Raw genomic sequence first — 19,128 nt, forward strand, 5'->3', positions numbered from 1 at the left:
AGTTATTATAACTTGTATTTCTCTCTCAAAAAACCCGATTTTGCCTAGAATGGAGATAAAGTGACATTTTAAACTTGCAATTGAGTTTTAAAAACCCGATTTGTTCCATGAATGAAAATAAAGACATTTTAAACTTGCAATATGGTTTCAAAAACCCGATTTTTCCTTGTACAAAGAAAAGTGACATTTTAAACTTGTAAAATAAAAAAAGAAACTCGATTTTCATTCTTACATGCAAAATGAAACTTGTTGCATTTTTCCAAGAACCCAACCAACATTGTTGAAGGATTTGGTTGACATTTTCCACCGATTTTTGTGGAGAAATATTAGGAGGAAGGCATTTTTGTTTTCTTTCTATTTTCATGCATCTTTCAACTCCTTTCATGCCATTTGGAAGACATTGTTGCTAGTTTTATGGTGCTTTGGCAACAAACACGTGATTCCTCCATGCCACGTTTTGGTTGATTCAAGTGCCATGAATATTTACTCTCCCAATTTGTTTTGAGTTTTCTTGCCTAGGAGTGGAGGTTGAATGCTTGTCTTGACCGATTCTTTATGCTTTGGATGGGCATCTTGATCCATATGGCATTTTTTCAAAAACGTGGCTAGGGTTTGGAGTACTGTTTGGTTTCTATTTAAAGGATTTTCTCTCTTCTTTAAAGGATTGCTTCTTGCTTCTTGGAACACATCTTGGATAAGCAAGGTGAGTTTTCTTTTGGTTTTTTGCTTTCTTTCTTTGTTTATTTTCTCTTCTTATTTATTCTTTCTACTTGTAAATTTGTATGTATGTTGGTTTTGCCCTAAAATCAGTTTTGTGAGAGAGATTTTCCCCTTTGCAAAGCAATTTGTGAATTGTATTGATCTTCCCCATTTTCTCTCTCTACTTGTATTCAGGATTTTAAATCCCAATTACAAGTTGGATGAAAATAATTGATCTTCCCTTATGGTTGTAATATTTCAACCATCTTCGGTTGAAATTGTAAGTTTCAAAAATGAAAAATACCCATTCTTCCAAAATTGGGTTTTTTGAACCGGATTGCATGTTGAAAGTTCTTCCCATTTTATTAAAGATGATCTTCCCAAAATCCTTCCATCTTTGTTCATACTCATTGCCTTTATTCGTACATTCCATTCATGTCATTTCTCATATGTCAAAATCTCATTTTTCACCCATTTCTCCATTTTCCATTTTACAAGTATACTTGTATTGGGGTTTTAAAAATCCGATTGCATGTTCATTCTTCCCCACTTGTATACTTGTAAAAATTTCCCCAATATCCAAAACTGGTCAAAGTCAAGTTTCTAGCATTCCCATTTATTTCCCATCTTTCTCTCACAAAGTTGTGAAATGCAAGGGCTGGAGTTCTTCCCATTTGAAGAAGGAAAAATGTTAGTTGCAACTGATTATGATGTTGCTTTAACACTTTTAAGTCTTCATTGCAGCATACCAGGTTGTTCTTCAATATCAGATTTACCATCATCTCCCATTCCAAAGAAGATGAAGTATAAATATGACAAGTACCAGAATAAAGTTTCACATTCACAAGTTTCCTCTCCTTTGGATCATATCAAGGATGTGAAGATAGGGCATGTTGACATGTGATAATTTAGTAAAAGGGTGGAGGATCCACATGATAGTAATTGTATACATATAAAAATGGTTATGAGCGATTAAATAAATATTTTGTATTTATTTAATAATTATTCTTCTATTAAATAGTTAATTTGAAAAGACTAATTTATTTAATTCATTTACGTGTCTTTCTATTAATTAATTTAATTGAAATATTTTATTAATTAATTCATCTATCCTATTCCTCTAATTAATTAAATATCTAATATTTAATTATTCTTTTGATCAATTAATTGAATATCTAAATATTTAATTATTGCCTTCAATCATTTGATTATCTAATATTTAATCATTATCCTTCTATCCTATAGTCTCAAAATATTAAATGATTTCCTAAATTATTTAATCCCTTATCCAACTCATCCTTCCATCTCCACTTCATCTTCCCTTTGCCAACTCATTAATCATGTGGCTAAGGAAATTGATATTTCTTAAATATTAATTCATCATTTATCTCCAACCTCCAAAATTAATGAAATATTATGTACGTACACATATTTCATAACCTTCTTCTATATTCTCTCCAACATCCCTGCATCTTAGGAAGGACTTGAGTCCACTTGTCCTCTCATGCCTAAATTTTCTCCAACCATCCCTAGATTCCCTCAGTCAGCAACCCAGTCAAGGTGAGATGAGTGACACTTGTCTTCTCCTTCCCCCTTTCTCTCAACCTTCACCTTTGCTCACAACCATCCAAATCTACAGATCTGATCATGACCGTTGATCTGAGCCACATAATCTTATCCTCTCAAGGTCTATAAAATCAAGAGTTTTATTTGAGAGAGAGTTAGACTTCAAGTGAATTTGCAAGCCAATAATTTGTAAAATTTATGCATCCGCGAGTTTTAATCTTGAAGAAAATAGCATAATTATTTAGCATAATCATTTTAGCATAGTCATTTAGCATTGCATATCATAGTATCAGTTAACTACTAGTTATCAGTCCATTCTTCATATGTCATCTTGGAAGCCATCAGTGCTTGTCTGAGAGCACACCATCTGCAACCAGGAACAATGGAGTTAGGACACAATGAGACATAAACTATGAAGGTAATATTAGTATTTTTATTTCACATGTATTTCATGTAGTTTCATTGGTTGAATTTGGATTTCCTATAGTATTTCCTTTGTATTTTGTGAAACTAACATGTTGCAGGTAGCATTTTGAGAATAAAATTCAAGTCGACACAGTAATATCTAATGGTTATTGGGAAATCACATTCATCATGCATCTTCTTTTCTAGTGGCTGCCCTAGAACCTGAATTTGTTCTTGCTTGCACCCATCACTTCGACAAGAAGACAAGAACCATTAGAAATGATGATGGTGAGGTAATAATCTGCCTTGATGCGAATCCTATTGAGAAATTATTCAGAATACCTCTAGCACCTATATATATGGAAATTTCAAAGGATAGTGCAACTGAGTACTATGTCAACAGGGAAAAGGACTGCAAAATGGCACATTAATAGGTGGATTCATGAGCCATGAGCCACTTTCACAAGGTGGGCTAAGTTGTATCATTGTGACATCAAGTGGTAAATTGGAGACATCATTACTCTCCTCAGCAGGATGATGGGTCTTGATCACTCTAATATTTTTGATCCCTGGATGTATCAATTTACCATGTTCATAAGACAGTCCCATCATATATCATGGCAAGAGATTATCAGTGACACTTTGTGCAAACAACTTGCAACAGTCCCTACTACCATGAATTTCTACATGAATTCATACTTAGTGTATTTAGCAGCAATACTTAGACATTTACCTAGTCTTTCTACTAAGGGTGATCACTCACTTATACCTATGTGGGAATATTATGATCAACTTCCCTTAAGACCCAACAAATTACATTTTAGGAGGGTTCAAGTTGCCTTCTTTGGTTACTTCATGTGCCAGTTTGACAAGACTCTAAAGAATATAAGGGTGTCAGATTAAGCATGGGAAAGAGTGAATGAGTATGGTTGCTTGTTCCTTCAATTCTCGACTTTCATTTATGTAAGAGTCAGATGCTATAGTGGGAAACCATACATGCTTCCTAGATACTCGACCGATAAGATCATTCTTATGGAGTTTGGAAGATAGATCATGGCTATGCATGTTCATCAATCTCTCAAGCATAAGGTTGGGATGGGAATTTCTACAGCTAACCCATTGAAGATTGGCTGGTATTCTCTTGTCACATCCATCAAAGCCAAAGCTATGGAGAGTGAGATGCAAGAGATTAAACTCAAAAGGTTTAAGCCGAGGGTGGATTTTGACTACTGAGGTATGAAGGAAAAGATCAAAAAGTCTTTCGTACATGTGCATCGTATTGAGGATATATGAGTGGATCTCCATACAAAAATAGAGGTCCTCAAGATGGACTATTGTAGGCTTACCCTTAAGCAGGTTATTTATTTGAACCTAGTGGACATTCTGCAAGGGATGATTGATGATGGGAATGTTCTTGATCCAGAGCATGTCTCATGAAGGGTTGAGGAAGCCCCACTTCCTTTAACCCAGTGGTCACATAAAGAATGTGTAGTCACACAAATCTATCCAACTTAATTAAATAAATATTCGCTATTTATTTGATTAAAAATCCACTAGCCATCAGTTAATTAAATTAATATTTAATTAATTCATCTTCAAACATTCTCCTATTAATTAAACAAATTATTCAATTTATTTTAATTAATTCACTATACCAAATTCACAATCAATTAAATAAATAAAATCTATTTATTTAATTAAATCCCCCTTTTCCTCTTTTAAATAAAACATTTATTTAAATCATCATCCCCCCCCACTTGCATTTTCCTACAAAATGCAACTTGCACACATTTATTGAAATAAATGAATTTTTATTTTAAATAAAATCCTATTTTCCCTCACCCACCAAATCTAATTGCATTCCTAAATCCCCTTCTAGATTCTTCTAACCCCTTCCTAATTAGCCTAATCCATCCCTTAATTATTGTCACATTCCTAAGCAAAATGGAGTCACTTCTCAAAGACTTCAAAAGTCTTTGAAAATCATTTAATGCTTTGTGTGTTCAACAAATTAACCCCCAAAGTCTTCAAAGACCACTAATGGCTCTTACATGACCATTAATGGCTCTTACATAACTATTTATGGCTATTTCAAACTTGTCCCCCCAAGCATTTATTGCTTTGACCATATTTATCCTTCTTGCCTTTGCACAAGAATTTATCCATTGGATAAAATTTTTATTCTTTGAATAAAGAGTTTATTCATTCTTTGAATAAAGAGTTTATTCATTCAATTAACCTTAACCTTAACTCCCAAGGTCATGTCAAGCATTTAATGCTTATTCCCTCTCCTCTCAACCTATCTCACATTGACACTTGTCATCCTGGGATTGGGTTGAAAGCCCTCACATGGATTTGAAATCATTCAATCCTGACCCTTGTTGAGATTGTTCAATCTCAACCATCCATTGCTCCATTTTTCCTATAAATAGAGCCCATTTCTTCATAATCCAGATCTTGAAAACTTGTATGCATTTAAGCTATAGGCATTTTAAGAGAGCATTTTAGCATAATTAACTAAAATCTTGTCATTTTGGATAAAATCAATCATTTTAGTATCAATAGTATAGTATTAGCTTTTTATTCATATTTAGAGCAAATACTTCAATCTCAATCCTCCATAAGCATCCATAGTGCAAAAAGTTGCTGAGAGCTACACTATTTTGGAACTTAGAGAGGAGAGGAACAAGGGAGAAGGAGCTAAGAGCATGTTAGGAGGTATTTGGAGATGCCTCATCATATTTGCTTCTTTAGTTAAATATGCTTTCATGTTTTTAGTATCTCTTTTGATATGTCTGTTTAGATTAGTTTTTGATTGACTAACACTAATGATTCTCGTGTGTCTTGTGTTGTTTGTCATTTGCTAACCTTGTCCATTTAGCAGAGCATCATTTGGTGAACCCGACATGAATCCAAACACCAAAAAGATCATTTTTTTTTAACCAATAACATGTTTGAATGTTGAAAATGTCACACAGGTTGCGCTTTGGCACTACTGAACTCGTTCTAGCACTATCGATACTTATGGTTTTAGCACTATTGTTCTTACAATAGCGCTATTGTATCAAGTTTAGAGCTTTTGACACTGTTTTGGCACATTTGACATTGTTTTGGCGCTATTCACCCTATTTCAGCGCTTTTGCCTTCTTTGTTTTTCTTTTCTTTTAGCGCATTTGTGTTAAATAGTGCTTCTGTTCAAACACAGACTAACGCTATTGTAACAGAACGTTGTAAAAATCACCTTGTAACCGAAAAAATAAAAAAATTTAGGCTTGTGGAAGCCCCCCCCAAACATGGATTTTACTAACCAGTTATTGTTTGTGCAGGTTTAAAACTCACCATTAAAAGCCACAAACTTGAACAAAGAAAATTTCCTTGCTTTCTAGTTAGGGTCACTTGTCTTTGGTGCATTAAAATTGAACAAAACAAACATTTGTTTTCTTGCAAGTTAGGAAACACACTTTTATTTGGTGCTTAAAATCAAACAAATCCATTTTCTTGCATCAAACTAAAGAATTTACAATCCACACTTCAATTTTTGGTTCACATAAAATACACAATCCACTTGTTTTGATTTTTGCAAGCGATTTTACTTCATGCAAACGTGGTTTTCATTAAGTTGACCAGGATTTCCAATTTCTAGATTACAACACATATTGCCTTTGAAGTTAAAACGAACACCATGACTGTTGGAGCAACATCTCCAAATAGTTAGATCACATTGCAATGGCAGATTAAAAAAAACATGTGTTTTTCGTGCTTGGCACACTTGTGCAAAAAGTCGGTTGAGTGGCCCTACTTCTAACACACACTATCCTCTCCCTTGGCTTTCGTGGTCCTAGGTGCAAGAGAAAAGTGTTAGTAACACTCAAAATTTTATCTTTTTAAGAGATGCCTACCAAGAGACACATCACTCTTGGGAACAACCTCGCACGGTAAATCCCTCGAGCCACTATAGAAATCAGGTGAGAGCGAAAGCTGTAGCCTTGGGTATAGTTGTTCCTACAGTGTAATTGGCCGAAAGGACAAATGGGCCCCACCACCAGTTACAAGGCTCTTAAGTGAGTCACTGCAGAACGAACTTATGTCCAAAAATATCGAACATGACTAAACACCTTTAAGTAGTAGCCCACCCATTCTATTGATTGAGGATATTTGCGATATAATTTAGTGCAAGAGCATAGATGGTTTTGCTCCCAAGATACTCACCATATTTATTTTCTTGAGTAGAAACATAGCTTTTTGAAAAGTCACTTGTGGCTTGATAAAAGTGGTGACTCCCCCATCATAGGGATCATCTATTTGTTATGCTCATGCAAGACTTATTATATCACATCCTTACCTACCACGGCGGGATTCATAAGGTATGTAGTACCAAAGTCGAAGAAATATCAAGATGTGGGCTAAATTTATCACAACTGGCCATTTGACCTTAGGGATAACAAGTGTTTGAAGTGTGTTTGTTTTAGTCAAGACCAAGTGCAAATTGAGCCAACTTCAGGCTTTGGAAATACACCTTAAAAATACATCTAAAGGAAGGGTCATATACAAGTCCAAGGATTGGGTTGATCTAGACCCATACTCATTTGTGCCTTTGGGGGCAACATTCTTGTGTTTATGTGCTTGCTTTGTTTTCTTGTCAAAGAAAAATCAGAAAATCACTTCCAAAAACAAAGTATTCATCCAACCAAACACATCAAAAACAAAGTGCAAACAACAAAAGTATCAAAACTTTATGACCATTCTTCACATCTACCGAAAGAAGAAGCGTCATCAGAATATCAACTTGAAAAGAAGACTATTAAGCTCAAAGGCTTTGATCAAAAGGAGGAAATTCTTCTATATAAATAGACAAATCTTTGTCTCCCATAGAGTTTTTCTGTGTCACATGCGTCTCTACCTTCAAGGCAAAACAAACGAATTTGATTCAGAATCATTGAAGTGCAAAGCTTCTATGCAATATAGAGCTCTAAGTTATCACAAAAACCAAGGAGGTAAGATTAGTCCCAACTTTTTCCCACACGTCTGTATCACATACAACACAGCTCGAGAAATACCACCAACACCCGAAAGGGAAGAGGTAGAGTTTGTCCCATTTGTGACACAAAGTTTTTATTGAAGTTGAAAACATTTCATCCATTATCTTACTCATACATCATCACTTCATCATCAATCCGTTCCAACTCTCAAAACATTAAGAGGTTCTTGTCCCAAGTTCTCTTTTAGATATTGCTTGAAATAAAAAACATCACATCACTTTTTAGATTGTTTCTACATCTAGGATAAGCTCATCCTAAGAGACACATCTACGCAGGTTAAAACTAGTTCATGAGTGAATCCTCTCATTACTAGGTAGTTCAATCTGTAACACATCTCAGATTTCTCTACACCTTATCAAAACAAGCAAGCAATTCAAAGAAGGAATTTTAGTTACATCTACCTTAAAAGTGCTAGAGATCCACGTGCAACACAATTCACCAACCATCAATCTTTCATTTCACCAAACAACTCATCATCATTTTCACACAACTTCAACAAAAGCTTGTAAACAAAATGGCCCAAACCCGATCACAGTCAAGGCAACGAGAAATAGAAATAGAAGAAGAAGAAGAGGAAAATCTCAATGAATTTCAAGAAGCACTTGGAGGAAATGCGAATGATGAAAACCCAAGTACTCCTACTCCTGCAACAATAGAAAGGGCTCAGCATAACCCTCTCTTTAACAGACTATTTGACGAAATACTCAGGAGCAATGTGGATGCTTACTTCTTAAAACTCGCTCAAGAAGGAGCAAATCTCCCCTCTGACTTTGATCTTGCCCAATTAAGACAAGCATTAGAAAGACAAAGTCACTATGAAGAGGACAGAGGAAGAGATCCCATCAGATATAACATTCCTCGAGGTAACCCACCACCTCCTCCTCCAAATGAAATGGAGATGTTGCAGCAACAAGTTGAGAAGCTCGCCCAACAACTTCATAGTGGTGTCAAAACTAACCAATTCTCACTCAATGACATCTGTCCCTATCCTTTTGATAGGAATCTTTATATGCCACCCTTTCCATGAGGATTTGAAACACCCAAATTTGAAAAATATAGAGGAAAGGGAGATCCCTACGATCATGTAAGAGAATTTCATTCCGCTTGCCTCGAAGTGGCATATGAAGACACATACCTAATGCGCCTTTTTCCCCAAAGCTTGGGAGGAACAACCACATCATGGTTTTCCTGACTATCAGGTGGCATTAGAACATTTGAGGAACTCATCCAGATATTCCTAGCTCATTACTCTCATAACATTGAACACGGCATCACCATGGCTGATCTGTGCAGCACCAAACAAAAACTAGGTGAACTATTCTCAGTATTCCTGCAACGATGGCACCAAATGTCTAGCAAACGATCTCTTCAGTTACCTGAACGAGAACTAGTGGAGATATTCATTTCCAACTTAAACGAAGAAATGGAATTTCACCTGGATGTCAAAGACACAGACTCTTTTAACGATATGATCACCAAGGGTTTGAAGTGTGAACAAGCACTCATCAAGAAAGGACTCATCAAAATCTATAATGAACCAAAGGATGGCCCTCGCCCATGCTTCAATAGTGATAAACCAAGCTTCTGGAACAAAAACAAGAATATCATCAATGATGGGGTTGTGGATGCCAGGACTATCCAATATGCACAACCTGTGGTTCGGTTTGCAAGACAAAATCCTCCACCTCAGAATAACACAAATGTGCCTTCAAATCAAGGTTGCATCACATCTCACGATGAACCTAGACCTCGTCAGCAAAAATAAAAATGAACATACACTCCCTTAGGGGAACCCATTGAAACAGTATTGCGACAACTCATTTCTCAAAATTTGGTCACTCTCCCTAAACATCAAACTATGAACCTCAGGTCAAACTTGCATGGTAGAGAGATACTGAACACTACGATTTCCACCAAGGAAGAGGGCACAAGACAAGTAATTGTCACCGATTGAAAGATCTCATTCAGGATCTTATTGATCGAGGAGAAATTGAAATTGAAGGACATGACCCAAAAACAACAAATAATGATCATCTGATGTTCAAAAATCCACTTCCATCACAAGATCAAAGGGGTCCTTCCACTTCCAGGTGAGGCACTGATACCACTGATTATACACAGGCTGTGTATAATTACACTGTAAATCATCTATATGATGCCAGTGAACAAATTGCAACTATAACCTTCAAAAATCCTAACTCAAATTGAAATGTTGTTACACGTCGTGGCAAGGTCACCATAAAGGCACCTCCACAAGGCACCACCTCCATCCCAAAGTAGTACAATCTTGTGGAACAATTAGACAAAATGCCTATGCTTATATCCATTTTAGAACTATTGCGCATATCGCCATCCCATAAAACTATCTTGGATCAAGCACTCCAAGAGGCGTCAGTCCCTGCAAACCTGAATACAGACCAATTTCAAGCCATGGTTGGAAGTCTAAAGTCATCACCTTGTCTCACTTTTTCTGAAAGTGACAACTCTTCCTTCCAACAACCTCATAACGCTTCGCTACACATTGAAGGCTTTATCAACCAACATAGGATCAAGTGAGCCTTGATCGATAATGGAGCAGGCCTAAATATTTGTACACTATAGTTGGTCACAACATTGGGATATGCAATAGAACCAGTGGATCCTCCCAAGAAGATCACAATAAAAGCCTATGACGATGCAGAGCGTTCATCCAAAGGAGCTGTGGTACTACCAATCCGAGTGGGCCCTGTGGTAAAACACATCATCTATCAGGTTCTAGACCTTCCTCTGCCATACAATCTATTGTTAGGAAGACCTTGGATACATGCCATGCAAGCTGTTCCATCTACCTACCATCAATGTATCAAGTTCCCACATAATGGTGTAGAGATCACAATCCTAGGCGATGCAAATCCCTTTGCGTATTGCCATAATATCAGCCATCAACCAGAGATTACTATTCCTAATAATAGAGAAGCCATTTCCTCCACATCATATATAAGTCCCACCTCTCTTGCCAGTTCAAACACCACTATACCCAAGCAAGAAAAGCTTAAGATGAAGATAGCAGAGGAAGGTCCTGGGGAATACAACTTGAGTCAACTCTTTTGTGTGGGACAAATGCCTACTTCTCCTAGAACACATGGTAAACCACAACAGTTACTCTAGCCACCACTAATCAAGCCAACATGTGCTTTGATGCCTTTCATCCTTGGAAAAAGTCAAGAAGAAGAAACCCAAGATGAGGACTTAGTGGAATGGATCTATAAAGATCCCGTCACCACTGATATACCGCAAGTTAAACTTCCTACATATCAATATGGCAAAGGTCTCCTCATTATGCAAAGAATGGGGTATGATGGTCAGAGTGCTTTAGGATATTGCAAACAAGGATGACATGAACCTCTGCTGCCAGAATTAAAGCCCAAAGGTAATGCAAGCCTAGGCTTTGAAAAAGAGATCTTTCCTAAACTCAAATTCAAAGGAAAACCTAGCAAACCATTATGTCAGCCTACTGCCAAAAGGACACCTTTTATTATCAAAGAAACATCAAACACCATTGCAGCTGCCCCACCGAGGCTCAAAATCCCAGCACAATCAGCTACAATGCCAATCATCCCACCAAGCAAACCAGTAATCCCATCAATAGTACCATTAGCAGCAACAATTGTATCGGAACCCGTAGCAGCATCTATGGCACCAGTAGTTCCAGCAGAAGCCATTGAGTCAATATTACCGATACTCCCTATACCAGATTCTTTAAACCCCATCATCCTTCCTATAGCACCAATCACTACAAAAGTACATCAACCAATCACACCTGTAGTGTTTAACTCAAAGGACATCCCAGTATGGTATAGTAATCGGATGCTGGAAAGTGACTCAGAGACCGACTCACATGAGTGGGAATTTGATTCTGTACAGCTTAATACTTCAGATGAGGAAGACACATCACCACCTCCACCACACAAAGACATCCCTATTTACGAAGAAGCACAGATAAAGACTTCTTGGGTTCCTGAGCTAGAAACATCTTCCACAGACCCTACGTCTCATCCTACGCCTGATTCTGACAAGGATAGTACCATCAATGACCTTCACCATAACGTCTTAACCCTCACTGATACATCTAACACACTTAACCTAATCGATGAAGTAATGCCCATTATCCACCCTGAACTCATCGAATGGAACCAACCGAATCCCCCATGTCTTGACTTCTTCCAAAATGATGAGGCCATCATTGACTTTTTGGAATTAAGGGATAACCTACCAAGCGGGGATCACAAAGCCGGATTCGCCATTGAACTTAATAGCGCAGCATACTTCGGGGCGGATGCCAAACCTTTCAATTGCAAAAATATAACGGTAAAACATGGATCTTCCAGTGAAAACCACACTGTGGCACTGTTTGATCCAACAAAAGTAAAAAGAAAGAGCATATCCAACGGTGAAAACCTCTTTGAGGCGCCTAAGGATGAAGGGTTTGACATTCTCCTTGCTAATGCACAACAAGAACGATCAACGATTCTCATCAAGGAAACCAAAGAATAAAATGTGGGGACTCCTGAAAATCCTCATCTCATACATCTGGCATCTCTTCTCACTCCAGAGGAACAACCTAAATTTATAGAGTTCTTCCAGAAGCGTCAGATCAACTTTGCATGGTCATATGCAGACATGCCTGGGCTTGATCCTAATTTAGTCATGCATCACCTCACCATAGCAGAAGGAGCCAAACCTGTCAAGCAGAAGCTTCGTAAGATGCATCCTCAAATTGCAGTACTAGTCAAAACAAAACTCAAGAAACTCCTAGATGTTGGTTTCATTAGACCAATTGATTATGCAGAATGGATCTCCAATATTGTGCCTGTCAGCAAACCAAAAGGGGGCATCTGCATTTGTACTGACTTCAGAGATCTAAATAAGGCCTGTCATAAGGATGACTTCCCCCTACCCAATATCAACATCATAGTGGATCTGATAGCGGGACATGCTATGCTTTCACTCATGGATGGCTTTTCAGGATACAATCAAATAAAGATTGCACCAGAGGACCAACATAAGATAGCCTTCACATGTCCATGGGGCACATATTGCTGGAATGTAATGCCTTTCAGTCTCAAGAATGCAGGAGCGACCTATCAACAAGCAATGACCACCATCTTCCATGACATGATGCATACTATGATGGAAGATTATGTGGATGACTTACTAGCAAAATCACTTACCAGAGAAGGGCATCTCCACATCTTAGATAAAATCTTTGATAGACTGGAACAATACCATGTTCGACTCAACCCAAAGAAATGTGTCTTTGGAGTGACCTCCGGGAAACTTCTAGGATACATTGTCTCAAGCAAAGGTATTGAGGTTGACCCAACAAAGGTAAAAGCAATCATGGACATGCCACCACCAAAGAATATCAGTCAGCTAAGGACATTACAAGGGCAACTTCAATCCATCCAAAGATTCATTGCACAGTTGGCTGATAAATGTCACCCATTCACACACCTGCTACACAAGAACATCCGCTTTCAGTGGGATGCCAGATGCCAGCACGCATTTCAGACGCTTAAAGACTATCTCATGAATCCACCATTGCTGATGCCACCAGATCCAAGTAGACCGTTGTTACTATATATCTCAGCAACAAGTATAGCATTGGGTGTACTACTGGCACAACATAATGTAGAAGGAAAAGAGTGTGCTGTTTACTACATCTCTTGCACACTGGTAGGCTATGAACTCAATTACACACCTATTGAGTGAGCTTGCCTAGCAGTAATCTTAGCAGCTACTAAACTAAGGCACTATCTGTTAACACACAAAGTACAACTCATTGCAAAGATTGATCCACTCAAGTATTTTCTTAGCAAAGCAGCATTGACAGGTCGCTTGGCCAAATGGGTGATGATTCTAAGTGAATTTGACATCGAGTATGTAGATCCTAAAGCTATCAAAGGTCAAGTTATTGCGGATCAGTTGGCCAATGCGCCACTCATAGGCAATCATCCTCTCATTTCCAATTTTCCAGATGAAGAGATATTCATGATCACAACAGCACAACCATGGAAACTATACTTTGATGGTTCATACACTAGGCATGGCTCGGGGGCAGGCATTCTATTTATCACACCTCAAGGTGATAGCATCCCGAAGTCTTACAGGCTCACATTTCCATGCACCAACAACATAGCAGAGTATGAGGCCTTGATCACAGGACTCAGGCTAGTCATACAATGGAAATTACAAGAACTACAAGTATATGGCGACTCCCAACTGGTCATTCGACAAGCAACTGATGAGTATCAGACAAAGGATGATAAACTCATGCCATATAAGAAAATGGTGGACAAACTAAAGACATCATTTATTACTATCACTTTTGAGCAGATACCAAGAGATCAGAATCGAGCTACTGACCCTATGGCTACCATCACATCTCTCCTAGATCTTCCACAGAATTCAACACGCTACGAGTTCTTGGTAGAACAGCTTTGGATTCCCGCTTATGATATCCCCAAATCCGAAATGATATGTCACCTTGTTAGTTCTGAATCCCCATGGTATGGTGAGTTCTACACCTATCTCCGCGATCACACTCTTCCTCCCAACCAATCGAATAACCAACGTAAAACCTTCATTCGCCAAACTGCTCGATATACCATTATTGCTAAAACCCTATACTGACGTAGTCTTGATGGTACTCTCCTTCAATATCTAGAACAAGGTGAGATAACAAAGGCTTTGGAAGAGGTCCATGAAGGAATTTGCGGGACTCATTCAAGTGGTCCGTCACTAGCCAAAAACCTCCTACACAATGGATACTATTGGCCATCTATGGAAAAAGATTCCTACTGCTTTGTCAGAAAATGCAAGAAATGTCAAGTTCATGGCGACCTGATACATGCACCAGCCCAGGAACTGCAACCAATCATGACACCATGGCCTTTCTGTCAATGGGGCCTTGACCTTGTGGGTAAGATTCATCCATCTTCATCCAATGGCCATAAATTCATTATTACCGCCACCGAATATTTCACAAAGTGGATTGAAGCTGTTCCACTTACCCAAGTCACCGGCAAGCAGATCTCCTCATTCATCCTCAACTACATCATCTGTCGGTATGGTGTGCCCATGTCTGTCATCACAGATAATGGTCTTCCTTTCAAAAATCAGGATGTCCATGAACTTTGTGAGAAATTTTATATCCAACACCGCTTTTCCACTCCCTATTACCCACAAGGCAATGGTTAGGCCAAAGCATCCAATAAAAACATATTGAGGATCCTAAAGAAGATAGTCAATGATGTCGGCCATGATTGGCATGTTCAACTGAATCCAACACTATGGGCATATCGAACTAGCATTCGAACCCCTACAGGCACAACTCCTTATTCATTGGTCTATGGTGCAGAAGCTATCTTTCCTATTGAGGTGGAGATACCATCATTATGGGTTTCCTTGCACAATCTCATAGATGATGAAGCCTACAGAGTATCCCTTCTTTAGGACTTAGAGTTACTTGATGAGAAACGACAAGCTGCATACAATCACCTCAAAGCCTATCAGCAGCGCATGAGTAGAAGCTACAATCACCGAGTTAGACCTCGTACATTTGAGGTAGGTGATCTTGTTCTACGAGAGAATCCTCGCAATCAACCAAACAAAGAACATCAGAGCAAGTTTGAATCAAATTGGCTGGGCCCATATGTTGTCACTGCTGTATTCAGGTCTGGGGCATATCAGTTGGCTACATCAGAAGGAGAACCGCTCGCAGATCCAATCAATAGCATGCACCTCAAACGGTTTTATACCTAAGCTGAATAGAGCATCAGGCTCCCCTGCATACCAGAAAATACCAAAAACATTCAGAAAAATGTCCTGAAGAAATACAAAAAACATTAAAAAAAGTAAAGAAAAATCATGCATCCAAACGGTGAACAACCACTCCGGTGGCACCTTGGGTAAGTGTGATGGTGAAAACCTAGCAAACAGGCACCACTCATAAAGACAATGGCTCCAGTATCTTTCAGGCTCGTTGCGATCACATTCATGCATACACACCATCCATCCATCTAAACCATGGCTTGTTATTTGATCTGTAATCAAGAGATAGTACTTCATGCGTCTTGCATCCCCCTCTATCATAGTCATGTCTACACTTGGGGGCAATGCCCTTAAAATATAGTTGATGGAAGTGGATTCTACATTACTGGTGATTCATTGGCTAAAACATTCAAAATTGTCTCACAAAATCCAAAAACATTCAAAAATGTCTCACAAAATCCAAAAACATTCAAAACTGTTTCACAAAATCGAAAAACCTCGAAAATCACACAAAAACATGGCAACACCTCGTACATACTCATCCACACAGATACAAAACAAATATTGACATAATACTCACACGATGACCATTTACCAATCAAACCACACAATCAACATCAACAATCCACACAACAAACTATCTTCAACAAGGATGCATCCTTTCTTACCAAAACAAAGACAAAAGTGACGTTTTCTTTGACAAGAAATTATGTTAAGCTATCAAATACTTGGTTGATTTGTGAGTACAATCATTCGTTTATCTGTATCGGGATCTTTCAGCATTGTTTTGTATCATTTGCGCACTATTTCCGATGAAGTTCTGGGGCATGTACTAATGGTGTCTATGTGGGAAGTTCACCAAGCTACGTGATCTTATGCCAAAATGCAGTCATAGATCATTACGGCTTGCTGACTACAACATATACCTCGACCATATGAACATGAACCATTACCAAGGATCCTTATTCTTTATTCTTTATGTATATATTGTTTGTTTGTAGGTACATTTCTCTTCCTTTGGTTCCTCCTACCTCATCCAAACTAGATAAAGGTTTTATCTCTTAGTACGGTATGCACTTGTCTCAGGATATGATTAGCCTAAGATCAAGGAGGATGATCCAAGTCATGCATGAACGGGGATAATCCTTGTCTGTTCCACAAGCAATACTCTGGTCGACTTGACCCTTATATCAAGTCATTTGTATTAACTTGCTATATCAAATCCATGTAAGAAATACTCAGGTCATCTTGAATCATTATGTCAAGATGTTTGTATTCTCTTCCAACATTTTAAAGCTCAATGATGAAAATAGAGCACTATGGATCATCATTTCATCTCATCTATTTATATATTGCATTCCGTTGCATATCACCCATCCATTCATTCATTCATATATTATATGCAAAAGTGACCATTGCCTAAGATCAAGGAGGATGATCCTTGTCTATTCCGCAAGCAATACTTTGGTCGACTTGACCCTTATATCAAGTCATTTGTATTAACTTGCTATATCAAATCCATGTAAGAAATACTCAGGTCATCTTGAATCATTATGTCAAGACGCTTGTATTCTCTTCCAACATTTTAAAGCTCAATGATGAAAATAGAGCACTATGGATCATCATTTCATCTCATCTGTTTATATATTGCATTCCGTTGCATATCACCCATCCATTCATTCATTCATATATTATATGCAAAAGTGACCATTAAAAGCTGGTCTTGGATACAATCACGACCGAGTACTCTGATACATCATCAATGCATCATGCAAAGTCTTAAAAACCTTGCATTCCTCATGGTCATATCATCATCGCATTTAGGTGCATCTTGCATTAAGTCCATTCATGTCATTTTTTAACTTAATATTGCATATAGTTCATTTTGACATCAGTTTTCATTAATCATTTGCATCATTGCATCAAATCATAAATAATTAGATTCATTCGTGGGATCAAAATTGTCTTTGATTGTTTTAAATCATTTACTAGACATTCATTTAGTGTCAATTATCCATCCTCATTTCATCATTCTTTATCATTTATCATTGCATACATTCATTTATAGTTAAAAGGTGCATTCATTCATCCATTCTTAAGTATCTTATTATGCTCATTTTAGGATTCATTCACATTGCATTCATTAGCCTCTTTTTAATTGCATTAAGGTGCAGTTTTTAAAACCATAAGTTATAGTATCATCACATTATCATTTTTACTTAAATCATATTTAGCATTTAGAATTAAAAATCCATTTGTTTCCAAACATTGGTTCATACCATTTTATATATATATCCATTATACATAGGCATTTATTTTGACATTATCATATAAACATTTGTACTTTACATTTTGTTTATCCATATTACATTCATCTAAAAAACATCTAGATGCATATCCATACATAAAATCATTTCATTCAACCATTGCATTAACATTATCACAAAAATTATCATTGCATAGGAAACACCAAAATCCTGTTCATAAATCATCATAAGCATACATCATCATCATGGCATTACATACATAAAGCATTACATCAAAAATCAAACAAATCATACATATATAAACCTGCATTCATCTAACAGTATCCAACATCATAAATCATCATAAACACATACATATAAGAAACATCTCATCAAATGCATACATATACACATATCCATCTAAGCAATCACTCATCATCCTGCATAAACATCCATATAAATCAATTGCATATCATCAAAATATGGGATCTCCTCATATATATCATCTCATATATCAGAGTACAATGAAGTCTACAAAATCGGCTACCAAGAGCCATCCAAGATACAGTCCAAAAAATAAACAATGATACAAATACATATATGCAAAAATGCTCTCTCAAATGCCACTCTGGCTAGATGCTATACCACCATCGCCACTTGCTCCACCACTAGTGCCCGCACCACCTGCTCCATCTCTCCATGGAGGCCTCATCGAACCACCACTCGCTCCTGCATCCCCTGATCTCTCCCTCTGCAGAGGACCCATCACACCCCCACTGCTTTGCACCCTTTGTGATCGCTCTGATCTGGCTTGCCGCATTTGAGAATAGCTAAGAGCTCGCTGAATAACTGGCACCACCTGCCCATATAAACCCCGCCAGTAGTCTATCTTCACCTGTGCTTGCCGCATCTCCCTCATCACCTCCCCCATAGGTCCCTGTGCTCCTCCTCCAATCCAGACTCTCTCCTGCAACTCTGTCAATCTCTCCACTGCACTATCCCTCTCCTGCAGCACCACCGCCAGCTCTAACTCTCGTGCAAATAGCTGCACATCCCTAGCCGCCACCTCCACCTCCAAATCCTCTATCTGGGTCTACAAGTGTGCTATCATGTGATCTCAAAGATCTCCAGTGGCTCCCTCCCCGGTATCCATCGCAGCCTCACCTGTAGCACCCTCTCCAATATCTCCCTCCCCTCTGTCCATCGAGATCTCCCTCTCCATCCCCCTCCCACCGAGTCAAACTCCTCCCTATATCAATGGTCCCTGTGCTATCTGTAGAGGCAGTCCACCTCTCCCTCTCCGCTGACTCCACATCCCCAACCCACCACCTCCTCCTCCTCCACCACCTCCTTCGTCTCCA

The sequence above is a fragment of the Cryptomeria japonica genome, chromosome 11 (genome assembly GCF_030272615.1).
Source record: "Cryptomeria japonica chromosome 11, Sugi_1.0, whole genome shotgun sequence".
Taxonomy (NCBI): Eukaryota; Viridiplantae; Streptophyta; class Pinopsida; order Cupressales; family Cupressaceae; genus Cryptomeria; species Cryptomeria japonica.